Genomic DNA, 19,629 nt, shown 5'->3' with positions numbered 1-19,629 from the left:
AACATATCGAACGATCTGAGATGTTTTTCACACGGTTTGGTTAATTTGATCAGGTTTTAGGTCGAATTAGATTCTGATTTTTTCAAGGATTGATTAAAACAGTGTTTTACTTGTTATATGTGAAAATCAGATCATTTTGACCGTGAAAACATTCTGTTTTAGAAGAAAATGTGTAGAAGAATGAGTAGAAATGAGAAGAAATCAGTTTTTATCAATGAAAACAAGCTGAAATGGTAAGAACTCCTCCTCCTGAGCTCTGATACCACTTGTAGGATCGTTGAATTGATCAAATGAGTTGATCAGAAGAGTTCTAGACCAAACCAAAGGCGGAATTCAATGATTTGGACTTCATTGCAGCTTGATTAACACTAGCAATCACTTTAGCTGTCATTAGTATTGATTTGAAAGCGATTACAGCTTGTTCGATACTTCGGCAGAGCTCAGCTACCGGAATCACAACTGTTACAAATGAAATCATGAGCTCACCTATTTATAGAAGTCCCAGTCCGCACGAACCACATATCACCAGGTCGTGCGACCTGGTCAGTTCGTACGAACTGGTTCAGCCAGTTCGTGCGAACTGGTCAATCTACCCTAAACTCCTATTTTCTAGTCTAATGAGCTCCGTTTTATCCAATCTAGTTACAAGACTCGATACAAGACGAAGTCGACTGACATATGCACCAACAGTCTCTTCTTCTTGAAGTTTTTGTGCCTTGAACCTTTGAATACCTTAGCTAGATGCCGATTTTCCTACATAACGCCCGTCTTTTAGACGAAGCTGATCAGTGGCATCCTGTTTTTTTGGTGTGATCTATTATTGTTTATTGACATGTTATTGTAGATTAAAACCTGTGTGGATACTATTATCATCATGGAGTCTAAAATAGCATTTACACTGGGATTGATCCCTTCATATCTTCCAAATATTCATCAAGAACAAAGCACACAAAATGACACATCACTGTCATCAGGCTCTTTTTCTTGAATATTTGTCCATCTCATTCAGCAAAATCTTATAGAGATACCCACCTCAGGTAAGAATTCATTCAATGAAACTTCATGCAGAACCATACTGAATATCCAAGAAATGAGGTTTGCCATCTTTGTTTTTTTTAACTATTTGTTGGCGTTTTAAAGTGAGTGGTTTTTAGGAAACATGGCGTTGTTTTTGGGTGTGATCAATGGATTGTGCAGAGACGTTTCTCTTTATAGGATGTTTTGGTGCGTAGTTTAGGTAGGATTTTATTATAATAAATGCTAGTAATAAACTAATCGTCGTTTCAGTTACTGTTTGTATTTACTGTTTTGTTCTCTATTAAGGCCGTAAGACATCCCATCTTCCAAGTTTGGCATTTTTATATTTAATGGTGTTTTGTAGACTAAGATGATAAAAATTACACTAACATAGAAAAAAGTACACAGGAAAAATAGTTTTTATTATTTGGTGTTTTGTAATTAATGGCATTTGTGGCATTTTTGGCGTTTTGTAACTAATGAGAGTGTCACACCCTGATATTTCCACGTATTACCGGTGGGCCCGGTGGGGAGTACCGTGACGTAGTTGATATCATCATAGTCAAACAACACAAATTATAAATGCACAGCGGAAGCAAAAGATAGATTCATTTCAACTAAATAAATTGTAATATTTAAGTATCACAAGATAGTTGAAACAGATCCACAAGCGGATCGAATAAAAAGGAAAACTATTCAACAGACTTTGACATCTAGAGCTTGTGAGACTTGATTATTGATGTCTGGAGTAGCCAGCCTATTACGTCTAGTATATGCACTTAGCCTTTTTGGAAAATACGTCAGTTTGCACTGGTAAATACAACTTAACTGACTCATTTTGAAAAGGGTTTGAAAATTGATTTGAATGCACTTCGGCAAAAAAATATCTTTTATAACTTGGGACAATTATTTAAAAATAATCTTGTATACAGTTTTACTCATTTGTCGTCCATTAGGGCCGGTTTGTAGGGCCGGTCTAGATTAACTGACACACCACAGGTATAATAACCACAAGGTTGATTCCTTTAAGTGGACTACCAGTTTTTACATATGCAGCTGTCAGGTGTACGCCTACACCCCGTGCTTAGGTCGTGGCCATTTCTTTGAATGATGTCAAGGATATCCGGGATATGGTCATTTAACCCCCAAAGGCCATACACCAAATAATACATATTAAACGGGTCATGCAAATACATTAATCACAATCCGATTTAAATGACTACACACACCCGACCAAGCGGTACTTTTATAGTACCGTATCCCAAGCCCATATAGGGAAAATAAGTTAAGAGTATTTACCTGAGCAATGTATAAATCAAAAACAGCAAGTGCACGTATCTTTTACTGGGCTCCTAATCTGGAACGAAGGTTTTTAATAACCTATTAGAATCCTAACGGGTCTTTAATTAAGCTTAGACTTAGACCGGTTAGTTTTCAAAAGGAAGATACGGTTCAAACGCATGATAAAGCGAAGACCGGTTTAGAATGTGGTTTTGACCCGACAAGCTTGTATGCTTGTTTAATATGGGTAACTTAAAGACATTCTGGATTTTGAGACAAAAATGATAAGGTTTGACCCGTCTCGGCTATTTTATGCAAACTAGTTACATAAGTCGATCCGAACGCGAAAATGCGTAACGGGTAACCATACGAGTCATATACAGTTTTCCTAAGTTAATATGCCTTAAATATGTTGTGACATTAGTAAGATATCTTCTATTATGCCCAAAACGAATTTAAACTCAAACTATGCCCCGTAGGGGCATTTTGGTCATTTTAAAGGTTATAAAAGAGTTTAATTATTAACCTGAGTTACAGGTCTGATATAATTAGTAAAAATACTTAATTTAATAAGTTATAACAGCAGGGTATTATATATATGTGAAATCTATCATTTATAACCCAACTTTGCACCTTAGGGGCATTTTGGTAATTTCACATAGGCTTAAAAGGTCAAAACTGGAAATCTGAGTTTAAAACTTTTTCTTACTGTTAGAATATAAATATTTACTAAAAATATCAGTAGGTATCAAGTCTTATATTTATAAAATGGTTTTAATACATACTATGCGCTTAAAACGCGTAAAAATGTAGTTTTAAGCGATTTCCTGGTTTTATAAGAAAAGCTGATATTTTTATTATTCCAGAAGGCTTAAAATATTCTAATTATCATACCAGATCAGTATAAAAAGGTTTGGTATCAAAAGGATTAGTAAAACTCATTTTATAGCCGAAAAGGGCAAAACCGACAATAACCGAAACAAAGGTATAACCCTATGTTATGCTCAGCCTAAAATTAATAAAAATCTTCAAAAATCCCAAAATATTATATTACATCAGTGGGTAAAAATTTTGGTATCAAAAATTGGGTTTAGATAGGCTATATGCTAATTATGCGGTTTAATTAATAAAAAGCTTTTCATTTACGCTAATGAGCATAACTCCTAATCTAGACCTCAAACTGATGTCAAATTTTAGGGACAAGTTTATAAATCAGTAGTGAAGGTTTCTATTCTTTCACTTTTTCAAAAATCACATTTTAAGATGAAAAGGGCATAATAGTCAACATTTAAGCATTTAACGGAAACAGGCATATGAATCGGATAACTAATGAACCAAGTTGTATAATCTCAGAGGGTTATACTTATAGGTAACTTGGTCCTAATAAAGCTCTAAGGCATTCCTAAACTATGCTCTAATGGGTCAAAATTGAAAGTCAAAGTAAAAGTCCACTTATGCGACTTTCGGTTCCAAACCGAGCTTAAATTGAAATTTGTCGGGTTGAACATGTCTAGACATGTTCTTACATTAATTACCAAGTTATATGAATGATAAAACAGGTTGCATAGCTTCTTCATTGTTAATTATGCATTAATTTGAAAATAAGCTTCATGTTGACTTTTTATAATTAGCTTTGACCCGACAATTGACCTAGTTAGAGTGGGAATCAGAGGGTGCCCTTTTAAGGGTTTATTGTCCACATAATTACCAACTCATAGGTACTTTCAATTTGAAATTTGACTGGACAATTTAAGATTAATGACGAATTCAAATCTTAATTACGACGGTTTGACTTTAGGCTAATTAACTAAGCAAAACTGAATTAAGGTACTTACCAAGGATATCCGGGACATGGTCATTAAGCCCCCAAAGGCGTCAAGCCAACAAAACAAGTTTTTAAACGGGTCACATTGATAATACCCAACTACAAATGAGTTGGGGTCAATTGCCCGACCAAGCGATATTTTAGATAACGTAACCCAAGCCCGTATAACGGAAAATATGTTAAAAGTATTTACCTTTGCAAGTATAATTCCTTAAATTGAAATAAATTGCAGATAGCTTTTACTGGTCCCCTAATCTGGAACGAAGGTTTAAATTAACCTATTAGAATCCTAACGGGTCTTTAATTTAGCCGTAGCCTAGACCAGTCAGTTTCGAAGGATAGTTATGGTTTAATCGCGTGAAAGGCGAAAACCGTGAATGGAGTGTGATTTTGACCCAACAAGTTTGAAGACTTGTTCTATATGGGTATAATAATCATACTCTGGATTTTGGGGTCAAAACAATATGGTTTGACCCGTTTCGGCTAATTTATGTAAACTAGTTACATAAGCCGAACCGTGCGCGCAAAAGGCGCAACGGGTAACCGTAAGAGTCCTACACTGTTTTCCTGAGTCAACATGCCTTAAAGAGGTTGTGGTATCAGTAGGATACCTTCCATAATGCCCGTAACGAGTTTAAGTTGATATTATGCCCCGTAGGGGTATATCGGTCTTTTTAAAGATTATAAAAGAGGTTTCAGAGTTCTACAGGAAATCTGAGTTTCCCGAATAGTTTACAAAGTCTAAAATACTTTATTTATTAATTAAAATCAGTAGCAACTGGAATCGGGTCAAAAGACCTTGTAGAACTCAAGTTATGGCCGAAAAGGGTATATTCGGTATTTACCGAACCGTTGCCATAACCGCAGGTTATGAGCAGGTTAAAAATAATTAAAAATCTTTAAAAATCCCAAAATATTATTTTACATCAGTGAGCAAAAGGTTTGGTGTCGAAATCCGGGTTTAGATAGGCGTTATGCTAATTGCGCTATTTAATTACTAAAGTTTCGCAATTTGCGCTATTTAGCATAACTCATATTCTGGACCTCGGATTGACGTGAAATTTAAGGACATGCTTAGAGATCAGTAACCAAGGTTATGATCCTTTCACATGTTCGAAATTCTCGTTTTAATTTAAAAAGGGCGTTACGGTCAACTTTTAAGCATTTAACGGAAATGTGTAAAAGGCTCGGACAAACAACGAACCGGTCACAGAGGATTATACCATCATGTAACCTGGTCCTAAGAGAGTCCTAAGGCATATCTAAATCAAACTTTAACGAGTCAGAACTGAAGTCTATGCAAAAGTCAAACTTTTGCGACTTTCGGCTTCGAACCGGGTCTAAACAGAAAATGGTCGGATCAAACAAGCTTAGACTAGTTAATATACTTATTATCATGTTTTATGAGTGTTTAAACAGGTTACATATCATCTACATTACAGATTACGTGTAAAATCGCAAAATAGCTTTCTGTTGACTTTTTCTAAGCATGTTTGACTCGTCATTTGAACTAGTTAGAGTGGTGATCAGGGGGAACCCTTTTAAGGGTTTATTACCCACATAAATACCAACTTATAGCTACTTTCAATTCGAGATATGACTGAGCCATTGAGGAAAAATCTCGAAGTCAAACCGTAATTACGACGGTTTGATTTTTAGCTACATAACTAAGCAAAAACTAAACCACAAAGGATTGAACGACTTACATAAGTCCAATGCAGATAGGAGAAGACTTGAGAGTGTTCTTGAGCTCTAGATGTGATCAAGAAGGTGTGAGGAACATTGTTGCAACATTATGGCCTTTTATAGGCAATGAGGATCACTAAGATCATCACACAAGGGTCTACAAGGCTCCCTTGATGATCAACAACTATCCCTCAGTGCTAAAATATGATTAGGGGTCGCCCATATCTCTGGAAGATCTTGGCATTAATGTTTTACCGCTTAAAACAGCCAACAGCCAACTTTCTGTCGCTGGGCGTCGCTTACGGACCTTATGGCATGGGCCTTGCGGTCCGTAAGCCTATGGCGGAAATACTTTTACCCTTTCACCCCCTTACGGTCCGTAAGGCATGACCCTTACGGTCCGTAAATGCTCATCAGTGGCAAAAAAAAATTAACCTTTCATGCATTGAATGGTCAACTTGCATTATATGTTTTTGAATCTGGGACAAGTCAGTATGATGCCCCTTTTAACCCATGCCTAGCAAGATATCACCATGTATTATGGGCTTGCATAAGGATGGGGTTTAAGAACCATTATTTGTATTGCATTATTTCTTAAAATCCAATATTTAGCAAACTTGGACACTTTTGTTTATTAGTAACTACCGGATTAAGATATATTAGATGCTTATTAATTTTGATTAGGGTCTTGGAATTCATAATGCCGAAGTCGCTCAGAGGTAGAAATTAACATGTCGACATATTCGAAAAATCCTACCGCATATCTTAATTAAATCCGGTTTACATTATTTTTGTCGTAAGCGGCACGTGTCATTTATTTATTGGACACAAAATTCCGAGGTGTTACATCCTCACCCCCTTAAAATAAATCTCGACCCAAGATTTACTGGAACAAATAAGGGTATTTTTCTTTCATCCTGGATTCAACCTCCCACGTGAATTCGGGACCTCTACGGGCATCCCACTTTACCTTCACTATAGGTACATGCTTCCTTCGAAGCTTCTTTACCTGTCGATCCTCAATCGACAAAGGTTTTTCCACAAATTTCAATCTCTCATCTATATGCACATCTGTGTGTGGTATCACCAGTGATTCATCAGTGAAGCACTTGTTTAGATTGCAGATGTGGAACACATTGTGAATTCCATTGAGCTCTTCCGGCAAATTTAACTTATAGGCAACAGACCCGACACGTTCGATAACCTCGAAAGGTCCTTTGTATCTCGGGCTTAGTTTGCCTTTCTTGCCGAAACGCATCACCCCCTTCCAGGGTGATACTTTAAGTAACACTTTTTCACCTACTTCGAAGTGAAAATCTTTACGCTTCGGATCCACGTAACTCTTCTGCCTATCTCGGGCAGCTTTGAGACGGTCTCGAATCTGGACAATCTTGTCCGTCGTTTCGAAGACTATCTCTGGTCCTGATAATTGGACATCTCCAACTTCCGCCCAACAAACAGGCGATCTACACTTTCTACCGTATAATGCCTCGAAAGGCGCAACCTTAATGCTGGTATGGTAGCTATTGTTGTAGGAGAATTCGATTAATGGTAGGTTCTTATCCCAACTACCACCCAAATCGATAGCACATGCACGCAGCATGTCTTCCAACGTCTGAATAGAACGCTCACTCTGACCGTCTGTCTGAGGATGGTAAGCCGTACTAAAATTCAAACGTGTGCCCAAAGATTGCTGGAAACTTTTTCAGAAATGAGACGTGTATCTAGTATCCCTGTCGGAGATAATAGACACAGGTATGCCATGAAAGGCTACAATCTTATCAACGTATAACTGGGCTAACATGTCGGAGCTATAAGTCTCCTTGATGGGTAAGAAATGCGCTGATTTAGTCAGCCTATCAACGATAACCCATATTGTGTCATTTCCTTTCCTTGTCTTGGGTAACTTGGTAATAAAATCCATAGTTACGCATTCCCACTTCCATTCAGGAAGTTCAGGCTGTTGTAGCAAGCCAGATGGCTTTTGATGCTCAGCCTTGACTTGCGCACAAGTTAAGCATTTTGCTACATAAGCGGCTACAGACTTTTTCAAGCCTATCCACTTATAATTTGCCTTTAGATCCTGATACATCTTATCAGCTCCCGGGTGAACAGAATATTTGGAACTATGGGCTTCCTGGAGGATAACATCTCGTAGTCCTCCATAAATCGAAACCCATATTCGTCCGTTCAATCGTAAAATTCCGTCCTTGCTAAGAGTTAACTGCTCCTCAGTTACTCCTAACTTCTCTTTAGGATAGTTAGCTTCCAACACAGCTTCTCTCTGTGTAGCTAACACCCTTTCAATCAAATTATTCTTGACTTCAATGCTCTTGGCATTGATTCGGATGGGTTTCACCCTCTCCTTCCTACTTAAGGCATCAGCGACTACATTCGCCTTGCCGGGATGATATCTGATTTCACAATCATAATCATTTAAAGTCTCCATCCAACGGCGTTGCCTCATGTTTAGCTCCTTCTGATTAAACAGATGTTAAGGCTCTTGTAATCCGAATAGATCACAAACTTGATACCATACAGGTAATGCCTCCACAGTTTTAGTGCGAACACAACGGCACCCAGCTCCAATTCATGGGTGGTGTAGTTCTTCTCGTGCACCTTTAACTGTCTCGAAGCATAGGCAATAACCTTGCCTTTCTGCATGAGCACACATCCCATGCCAGTGTGTGACGCGTCGCAGTAAACTACGAACTCTTCGGTACCTTCAGGTAATGTCAACACAGGGGCGTTGCTCAGCTTTTGCTTTAGAATATCAAAGGATTCTTGCTGCTTAGGGCCCGAAACAAATTTTATCTTCTTCTTGGTCAGGGAAGTTAAGGGCGCAGCAATCCTTGAAAAATTTTCAATGAATCGCCTCTAGTATCCTGCTAATCCCAGGAAACTACGAATCTCAGTAGGCGTCTTTAGCTCTTGCCAATTCATGACAGCCTCTACTTTAGCGGGATCCACCTGGATACCACGCTCGCTGACAACGTGTCCTAGAAATTGGACTGCTCGTAGCCAGAATTCGCACTTAGAGAATTTGGCATAGAGTTTCTCATGATGTAGCAGTTTGAGAATACAGCGAAGGTGTTTCTCATGGTTAGCTTGGTTCTTCGAGTATATAAGAATATCGTCGATGAAGACGATGACGAATTTGTCCAAGTACGGCTTGCAGACGCGATTCATGAGATCCATGAATGCAGCCGGTGCATTAGTGAGCCCAAAAGGCATCACTAGGAACTCGTAATGACCGTAACGAGTCCTAAATGCGGTTTTATGTATGTCTTCATCTCTGACTTTCAGTTGATGGTAGCCTGACCTCAAATCGATCTTCGAGATATAACTTGCCCCTTGTAACTGATCGAACAAATCGTCGATCCTCGGGAAGGGATATCTATTCTTTATCGTGACCTTGTTAAGCTCGCGATAATCAATGCATAGACGCATCGATCCGTCCTTCTTCTTAACAAACAGGACAGGTGCTCCCCAGGGAGACGAACTGGGTTTGATGAAACCTTTAGCTAGCAGTTCATCCAGCTGGGTCCTCAACTCCTTCATTTCGGTTGGTGCTAGCCTGTAAGGTGCTCTAGCAATAGGTGCTGCTCCAGGGATGATATCGATCCTGAATTCCACTTGCCTATCTGGTGGCAAACCAGGTAGATCTTCAGGGAAAACTTCTGGATATTCCGAAATGACGGGAATGTCTTCAATCTTCGGTTTAGGCTCTTCAATAATCACCTGTGCCATGTAGATGACACAACTTTCTTTAGACATTTTGAAGCCTTGAGCATAGTCACTTGCTCAGGCAATCCGTACTGGGTATCTCCCTGAATGGTAAGCGATTCACCAGACGGAGTCTTTATCACCACTTGCTTTCTGTTGCAGACGATTTGAGCCTGGTTGTGAGATAACCACTCCATACCCAATACTAGGTCAAAACCGGCCAATTTAAAGGGAAGTAGAGATAGAGGAAAAGAGTGGTTCTTAATGGATATCACACATCCATCTAACACAGTGGAGACGGTTTCTATGGTGCCGTCTGCTAGCTCTACCTCGTAATTCATATTTAAGGTTTTGACAGACATATTCAGCAATTTACAAAATTTATGATCTACGAAAGACTTATCAGCGCCCGAATCAAAAAGTACTCTTGCAAAGATATCATTTACAAGAAAAGTACCTGTGATCACGTTATCATCCAGCACTGCTTCTTTCGCCTCCATCCTGAAGACTCTAGCATTGTTCTTCTTGGCCTCTTCAGGCTTCTTGGCATATTTAGGGCAGTTGCTTTTAATGTGCCCTTTCTCGATGCAGTTATAGCAGGATGCATCCTTTATTTTCTTGCAGTCCACGGTCTTGTGTTCCTTGGATTTGCACAACCCGCAAGCATATGACTTCGACTGAGTCTGCGAGTTTGACTCAAGCCTACACTTCCCAAAGTGATGTCTCTTGCAAGTCTTACACTTGGGCTTCTCACCAGTCTGTTGCCCTTCCTTCCTTGACTCCGACCCCCTCTTGTTATCACCGTTTCCACGGTGTTTCTTGCTCGACCTTCGTGAAGTTTCATCTTCACGCTTTCTCTTTTCAGCTTCTTTGTTCCTTAGCGATCTTTGTCGGTCCGCATCCAGAGTAATGGACAAAGATATGTCGGCTACAGATCGAAAGGTCGCTGGCCGAGAGGCCTTCACGCTTGCCTTTATTTCGGGGGCTAACCCACCGATGAAACGAGCGATTCTCTTTGGCTCCGGGGTTACCAGATATGGAACCAATCGGGACATTGTGTTGAAGCTCGTTAGGTAAGCTTGGCAGTCAAGGTTTGTCATCACCAATGATAGAAAATCGGATTCTATCTTCTCCACCTCATGTTGAGGGAAGTAATTCTCCTTGATGAGAGAAACGAATTCCTCCCATGTCATGCTGTATAGAACAACCTTTCCCGAGGCCTGAACCAACGACCTCCACCAAGCGAGGGCCTCGCCCTTGAATGATTGAGACACAAACTTTACCACGTCTCTTTCTGCACAGCCGCTGATGTCCACCACGGTGTCCATCTCGTCAAGCCACGTCATACAATCGACCGCTCCTTTCTCCCCAGTGAAGTCCCGGGGTTTGCATGATACAAAGTACTTGTAGGTGCAGCCTCTGGCGCGAGATGCGTCAGTATATACTCTTTCTTGACGGACACTGTTTTTATTGGACGAATGATTATCATCGTCCTTTTTTGGCTTGGACAGCGGTTTGCTGTGGGTTTTCGGCTTTGAGTGTGGTTTGGGTATGGTTCGGCTCCGAGATTCGGTATATTCCTCATATTGTCGATCCAGAGCTGCCTTGACAGCGTTATCGACAAAAGCTTTCAACTCTGCGCCCGTCAGATGAACCTGGGCGTTATCGTATTCGTCTTCCTTCGAGTGGCTATTTTCTCCACTAGGATCAGCCATGGTAACTTGAATCTGTTACAGAAGATAACGAAAATTTTATTTAGGAGTTTATTATGGAATTGTCTTTTATGGAAATTCATTAACCATGGTAACAGAGACCATATTTGGTTAATTTGTTACTCACTTTTATTTAGGATTTGAACATACTTATCCTAATTACAAATAATATTGTTATTGGCACAAAAGCCTAGTCACGAGGACGTTATTATAATATTAGCCGAGATTGCAGAGAATCAAGGTATGAAGGTTTGAACCGTAGTCCTTTTACCCTTTCTGACAGGGAGTCATAGACCACCACTGTCTTTTGTCTTATATGACAATCATTATGGCCCGTAGGCACTACATCACTAATGGATGCTTAATAATTCGGCCCGTAGGCACTACATCACTAATGGATGTTTAATAAATGATCATCTTTATTGATGATTTAACCCATGATTTATTATATCATTAATTTGGGCTTTGGAATCCTTAGAAGGATTCTTATATAAGAATGACGCGTGCGATTTTAACGAATCACATCTGCCATGAACGTTAACATGATTACAGAGGTTAACTGGAATTCTGAATCTTTTATTCAGGTCTTACCATCTTGGCCGTGTCTAAAAAGACACCTGGCTAGGTTTCACTCTTAAGATTCTTTACTTAGGCAGATTTAAATTTAAAGGGAATGATTTTGATTTATTTCATATATAGTAATAACAAAAATGAAATTTATAACATAACATTCCATAAACTTCAAATACGATTACACTCTGCTCTAAACGGACTTTTAATTAAATAAGTACCTACACAGAGGTTTGTAGAAAGACAAGTCCACGCAGGGACCAACACAAGATAGATGTCCGCACAGGGACTATAAAGATAAGTCCACGTAGGGACTGAAATACGATAAATGTCCACACAGGGACTAAATTGCAAATACAACATTACATAAGGAGACTAATGGTCTCGTTTCTTCCTTCCCTTCAGTAGGTTTGCTAAGCCCTTGAGAAATCCACGATTACTCTTGCGTTCTTGTTCGAAGTCTCGTTCCACACGGTTTAACCGGTGGAGTATTTCTTCTTGCTCCGGTGGAGAAAAACGTGGCTGCGGCGCCGGTTGCTGAACCAGAGGTCTAGAGGGTATTGGATACCCATCAGCTGAGTAATCTGCTCTCCAAGAGGTTCCATGGAGGGCATTATAATTAGCTGCTATCACATATGGGTTGGCATCATAGTTATAGTTGTAGTGCGTGTGAGTCGGCTGCTCAAACGGATTGTACGCCGTGGAAGCGCCGTACGCTGGTATCGGATTGTCATATCTGAATGGTGGCGGAGGTGGTGCAAGTGGTGCAGAATTCACCTCTGCAGGGTGACCAGAAGGTTCCCCTAATTGTGGTTCTTCTTCAGGTACTGACGGAAAGTGACTAGCACTCGAGTGGCGAGGGGTGCTGAAATGAAATTCCCCTCCTCGGGTAGACATCCGTGCGCCTGATCTTCTTCGCCTTGGCGGATCTGGAATTACTGGTTGAACCGGTGGCGGTGGTGGTGGCGTAACGGCCACGAACCGCGAATCCTCAGAAGGATCCTGTTGTTGCTGTTGATCATGAGGCGAGTAATGTTGTGAAGGTGTAAAGTACCAATTACATTGGTCAAACCTCGCCTGGTAGCTATCGGGACCTTGATAGGGCGTTCCATGGAAGGATGACCCATCCGAGATCTCGATCGGATGATTGGGAGTTCCCCTTGCAGGCTTGACGGGGTCTGTATCTTCGTCCATATCCACTGCATTATCTTCAGAAAAGTGATCCTCTGGTCCTAGAGGGTTATACCCTATTGGCTCTTGGACATAGTCCGCCGGGTTAAACTGTCCTGTGAAGAAGGGTGAAGGATCGCCATAAGATCGGTGCGAAGCAGATCGCTGTAGAGGTAAAAAGGATGGTTGAGGGTTATTTGGATTGTTTTCCGAGTCTGGTCCAAATGAATGGCGGTATGAGGGTGTTGAGCTATGCGAGGTAGAATGTCTCGCAGGTTCAAAAAGATTTCTTCTTCGTCTCTGCGGTTCCTCACTTCTCGTACTGGAAGGAGCTCGCGTGTTCGAAGGTCCAGCTTCGTGATCATTGTGAGTAATGATCGTTCCTCTTCCTCGTCTGATTGCAGGTGGCATATTTCCTGCTTTCAAAACTTTAAATAACAATAAACAATAAAAAGACAAACTGGAATAACAATTCGAATTTGTCCTATGTTCTTGTCTAGACTCAAGTATGTGCAATTGTGTAACTGAGATTAAACACAAAGGTTAGTGTTTAATTCACTCAGTGTTGGCTCTGATACCAACCTGTCACACCTCGATTTCCACGTGTCTCACCGGTGGGCCCGGTGGGGGATTAATGTGACGTAGTTGGCAACATTATAGTCAAACCACACAATATATATGAATGCACAGCGAAAGCATAAAGATAATATATTTCAACATTAAGTGTAATATCATTGTATCACCATTGTTGAAATAATAATCCACGGGGGATCAAATAGAAATAACAAAAGTGTTGTTCAACAGACTTCAGGCATCTTAAGCTTGCGAGACTTCTAGTGATGCTAAGGAGAAATCCCAGCCAATTACGCATAGTACCTGCATTTAGTCTTTTTGGGGAAAATACGTCAGTTTACACTGTTAAATACATTCAACTGACACTTTTGTAAAAATGTTTAATAAAATTGGTTTAAATGCTCAAGGCACAAACTCTTTATAACTTGGGATAATTTATAATCAAATCTTGTAAAGAATTACATCTTACTATGCGTTCGGTCGCCCGAGTCGTGTCGGGTTAAAGTTTAATAGACACACCACATAGTATAAACCGTGGCGGGTAACCAACGGCTACAGTTTTATAGTTATGGACATAATGCCGGGTGTACGCCTACACCGGGATGTCAAGGTCGTGGCCATTCGTAAATGCTGCCAAGGATATCCGGGAAATGGTCATTAAGCCCCCAAAGGCGTCAAGCCAACAAAACAAGTTTTTAAACGGGTCACATTGATAATACCCAACTACAAATGAGTTGGGGTCAATTGCCCGACCAAGCGGTATTTTAGATACCGTAACCCAAGCCCGTATAACGGAAAATAAGTTAAAAGTATTTACCTTTGCAAGTATAATTCCTTAAATTGAAATAAATTGCAGATAGCTTTTACTGGTCCCCTAATCTGGAACGAAGGTTTAAATTAACCTATTAGAATCCAAACGGGTCTTTAATTTAGCCGTAGCCTACACCGGTCAGTTTCGAAGGATAGTTATGGTTCAATCGCGTGAAAGGCGAAAACCGTGAATGGAGTGTGATTTTGACCCAAAAAGTTTGGAGACTTGTTTTGTATAGGTATAATAATCACACTCTGGATTTTGGGGTCAAAACAATATGGATTGACCCGTTTCGGCTAATTTATGTAAACTAGTTACATAAGCCGAACCGTGCGCGCAAAAGGCGCAACGGGTAACCGTAAGAGTCCTACACTGTTTTCCTAAGTCAACATGCCTTAAAGAGGTTGTGGTATCAGTAAGATACCTTCCATAATGCCCGTAACAAGTTTAAGTTGATATTATGCCCCGTAGGGGTATTTCGGTCTTTTTAAAGATTATAAGAGAGGTTTCAGAGTTCTATAGGAAATCTGAGTTTCCCGAATAGTTTATAAAGTCTAAAATACTTTATTTATTAATTAAAATCAGTAGCAACTGGAATCGGGTCAAAAGACCTTGTAGAACTCAAGTTATGGCCGAAAAGGGTATATTCGGTATTTACCGAACCGTTGCCATAACCGCAGGTTATGAGCAGGTTAAAAATAATTAAAAATCTTTAAAAATCCCAAAATATTATTTTACATCAGTGAGCAAAAGGTTTGGTGTCGAAATCCGGGTTTAGATAGGCGTTATGCTAATTGCGCTATTTAATTACTAAAGTTTCGTAATTTGCGCTATTTAGCATAACTCGGATTGACGTGAAATTTTAGGGACATGCTTAGAAATCAGTAACCAAGGTTATGATCCTTTCACATGTTCGAAATTATCGTTTTAATTTAAAAAGGGCGTTACGGTCAACTTTTAAGCATTTAACGGAAATGTGTAAAAGGCTCGGACAAACAACGAACCGGTCACAGAGGGTTATACCATCATGTAACCTGGTCCTAAGAGAGTCCTAAGGCATATCTAAATCAAACTTTAACGGGTCAAAACTGAAGTCAATGCAAAAGTCAAACTTTTGCGACTTTCGGCTCCGAACCGGGTCTAAACAGAAAATGGTCGGATCAAACAAGCTTAGACTAGTTAATATACTTATTATCATGTTTTATGAGTGTTTAAACAGGTTACATATCATCTACATTACAGATTACGTGTAAAATCGCAAAATAGCTTTCTGTTGACTTTTTCTAAGCATGTTTGACTCGTCATTTGAAGTAGTTAGAGTGGTGATCAGGGGGAACCCTTTTAAGGGTTTATTACCCACATAAATACCAACTTATAACTACTTTCAATTCGAGATATGACTGAGCCATTCAGGACTAATCTCGAAGTCAAACCGTAATTACGACAGTTTGATTTTTAGCTACATAACTAAGCAAAAACTAAACCACAAAGGATTGAACGACTTACAGAAGTCCAATGCAGATAGGAGAAGACTTGAGAGTGTTCTTGAGCTCCAGATGTGATCAAGAAGGTGTGAGGAACATTGTTGCAACATTATGGCCTTTTATAGGCAATGAGGATCACTAAGATCATCACACAAGGGTCTACAAGGCTCCCTTGATGATCAACAACTGTCCCTCCGTGCTAAAATATGATTAGGGGTCGCCCATATCTCTGGAAGATCTTGGCATTAATGTTTTACCGCTTAAAACAGCCAACAGCCAACTTTCTGTCGCTGGGCGTCGCTTACGGACCGTATGGCATGGGCCTTGCGGTCCGTAAGCCTATGGCGGAAATACTTTTACCCTTTCACCCCCTTACGGTCCGTAAGGCATGACCCTTATGGTCCGTAAACGCTCATCAGTGGCAAAAAAAATTAACCTTTCATGCATTGAACGGTCAACTTGCATTATATGTTTTTGAATCTGGGACAAGTCAGTATGATGCCCCTTTTAACCCATGCCTAGCCATATATCACCATGTATTATGGGCTTGCATAAGGATAGGGTTTAAGAACCATTATTTGTATTTCATTATTTCTTAAAATCCAATATTTAGCAAACTTGGACACTTTTGTTTATTAGTAACTACCAGATTAAGATATATTAGATGCTTATTAATTTTGCTTAGGGTCATGGGATTCATAATGCCGAAGTCGCTCAGAGGTAGAAATTAACATGTCGACATATTCGAAAAATCCTACCGCATATCTTAATTAAATTCGGTTTACATTATTTTTGTCGTAAGCGACACGTGTCATTTATTTATTGGACACAAAATTCCGAGGTGTTACAGTTGATCTCCATCGATACAGGTTTCTTATCATCTCATAAATCTGCATATCATTATGTGATAATGCTTCTCGACTTATTGATGAAACATATCCTTAAATCATTAGTGTGTAACGCATTGCGAGCTCCACCAAGTTCCTTAAATAGGTTTTAACTTATAAGCTATTTGATCTTGATACATTCGGTTCCCTCGAATGATTCTATATATTCAGAGCTTAACTAGCCTGATAATTAACAAATCGGCACACCCTTCCAAGGTGATATCTTTTGTTGAACCTTATTCCTTAACAAGAACTTAGGAAGGTTACTACATTCATTAATCCTTGATTTTCTGCCGAATAATGGCAACTTACAGATGATTATGGATTTTCTTGATCCTATTCGTTGTTTCCAAGGCAACTTTCAGATCCTGATAATTGGACTTACCAATCTTCTGTCTAACAATAGATGTTTAACATTCCATCTATACAAGGTCTCCCAAGGAGCAGCCTTAATACTTATATATCAACTATTATAAAAATTCATATTTATGGTGAGATGGTTATGCCAATCTATAGCTTAAAACCAATCTTAAGGGATAGCTAATCCTTACAGTTAGTCGAACAAATCGACGATCCTGGGCAGTTGATGGCGATTCTTAATTGTTGCCTAAATAGGGTTGTGGTAATCAATGCATACGCAAGATGAACCGTTTTTCTTAGTTAACTATACCGAATTCTCAGAATATTGAGTTAGACTATATGAATTCTCTATTTTAAAACTTACTTAATCAGGGTTTTGATTCTTCCAATGATGGTACTAGCCGTCTTGGAGATTTCGTAATAATACAGCCCTAAATGGGATATAAATCTTAACTCTACTAGCCTCTTAGGAGGTAAACAGGGTAATCTTAGGAGAAGATAATCAAGATACAAGGATGTTACAGAGATTTTCCAAATCTCAGGCTCCAGTTCATTCATCATTGTTTGTGTCGAATAAGTGACACATTTATGTTACAAGTCCACGAATTCCTTAATCAGAGACATTTACTAGGACAATTCCATTCTGGATATCTTCTTTGAATACCATTAGCTGACTTTAGTACCATATGACCATCGAAATATCTTTATGGTTCCATGCATTAAACCTCCATACTGATCAGGCATTGAAGCAATCTATGGAACACATTAAGATACACCAATCCTCATGTGGCGCTTTTATCATACCTTCTGCTATTCGCAATCGATAAATATCAAAGAGATATCAATTATATGCTGACGCACTTCTTCTAGAGAGAGGATACTTCTAGAATTCTTACGATTGGAGGTTTCTGATAGGAACAGAAGAAATGGTTCTTATGGTTTTGCCTGTAAGTTTTACCTTATACTTAACATCAAGGGTTCTTACGGGAAAAAATTTTAAAAGTTTGCTAAGCTTATGGTCTTATGAGAGACTTAGCGGCACCTGAACCCAAATGTAATTCCTACTAATAAAATCACAATAAGTGTTGGTGCAGTAATGTCTATCGCCTACGTCAATCTAAAACCGTAGCTGAAACTGAAGAAATCTAGGCTTATATTGTAATATTTTAATAGAAAAGGCAAGGTGGCATTTCTGTAAATAAGGAAACCTTCCTTATCACCTTGTCCTATAAATAGAACCGTTAGGGTTCTCATTTAGAACTTTTGGAGACTTTTGCACTTTTGCCATTTTGGAGATTTGGAGCTTAGAGGCTAGAGAGAGAAAGTAGAGAGAGAAAGCCAAAAGGTGATTCATGGTGCTTTGTACGATTTCATACATCTCTATAGAATCACAGATTGAGTACGTTCTCGTGTGTGCGGTCATGTATGTTCACTGATTCCGCACGTTGAACGTGTCACATGCAATCGTTTCGGAGTCAAAACCGGTCCTAACAAGTGGTATCAGAGCAAGAACTCGATTGCACGGATCAAACGCACGGAATCGCACAGGATTTCATCGAATTCAGATCAAAATTTCACTCAGATTTGCACAAATTCTTCATCTTTTCATCTTTTCACATTTTTATCTGAAAATCACAAAATTAAACGGGTTTTAACGGTTCAAAATTGCTGATTTTTGAATATATTGTGCGAACATACCTGATCTAAAAGCCTACAAATTTTCAGATCTAAATTCTAAGCCGTTTGGGAGAAATTAAAGATTTTTAGTTCAAAATATTCATGAACATGTTGACTGTTGCTGTTGGTATGAAATTGAATGTCGTCCGATCAGACAGAAGTCCGATCAGCTAGCTAACCGAACCAAAACATATCACTGAATTTCATTTAAGTTGTTGACTTTGTTGACCTACCAACCGATCGGTCAACATTATCACTTCATTTCATTAAAAGCTTTTGACTTCGTTGACCTAACCGATCGGACAGCTAGCCGATCGGCTAGCATTCCTGACCGATCGATCAGCAATTCGTTTCTACCTATATCAATTCATTAAAGTCAACTTGATCAGCTTTTCAGTCAACGAGATCAGTGATTCATGTGAATCATTAAATGCATCTAGTGAAGCATAATTTTATAGCAGTAATCATCAAGGTGTTTGCATGAGATAAATGTTGAATGTCAGCCGTTTTAATTGCATGTGCTATCATAATTGCTAAACATAAAGGCCCAATGAGATTTTATTAAGTCATATTAACTGTCGGCCCATGCATTGTTGTCGTCCACTAAGTCTTTAAGGTCCAATTATAGTTGAGATTCTAATAATATTTGTTGTTGGCCCATGTGTTTACTGAAAAGTAATAACAGCAGCCCAAATATTTTCAGCGGTCCACTTAAATAACCTTGAGTGTCAATCTTTTGAATGTGTATAGCAACAGTGTTGTCGGCCATTGATTTTTTAAATCAATACATGGCATGTGCATTAATGGTGGTCCAATAGAAACATAGTAGTTTCAGATTGCATGTGAAATA

This window comes from Helianthus annuus, chromosome 14 (genome assembly GCF_002127325.2).
Source record: "Helianthus annuus cultivar XRQ/B chromosome 14, HanXRQr2.0-SUNRISE, whole genome shotgun sequence".
Lineage (NCBI taxonomy): Eukaryota > Viridiplantae > Streptophyta > Magnoliopsida > Asterales > Asteraceae > Helianthus > Helianthus annuus.
This window is presented reverse-complemented; position numbering follows the sequence as displayed.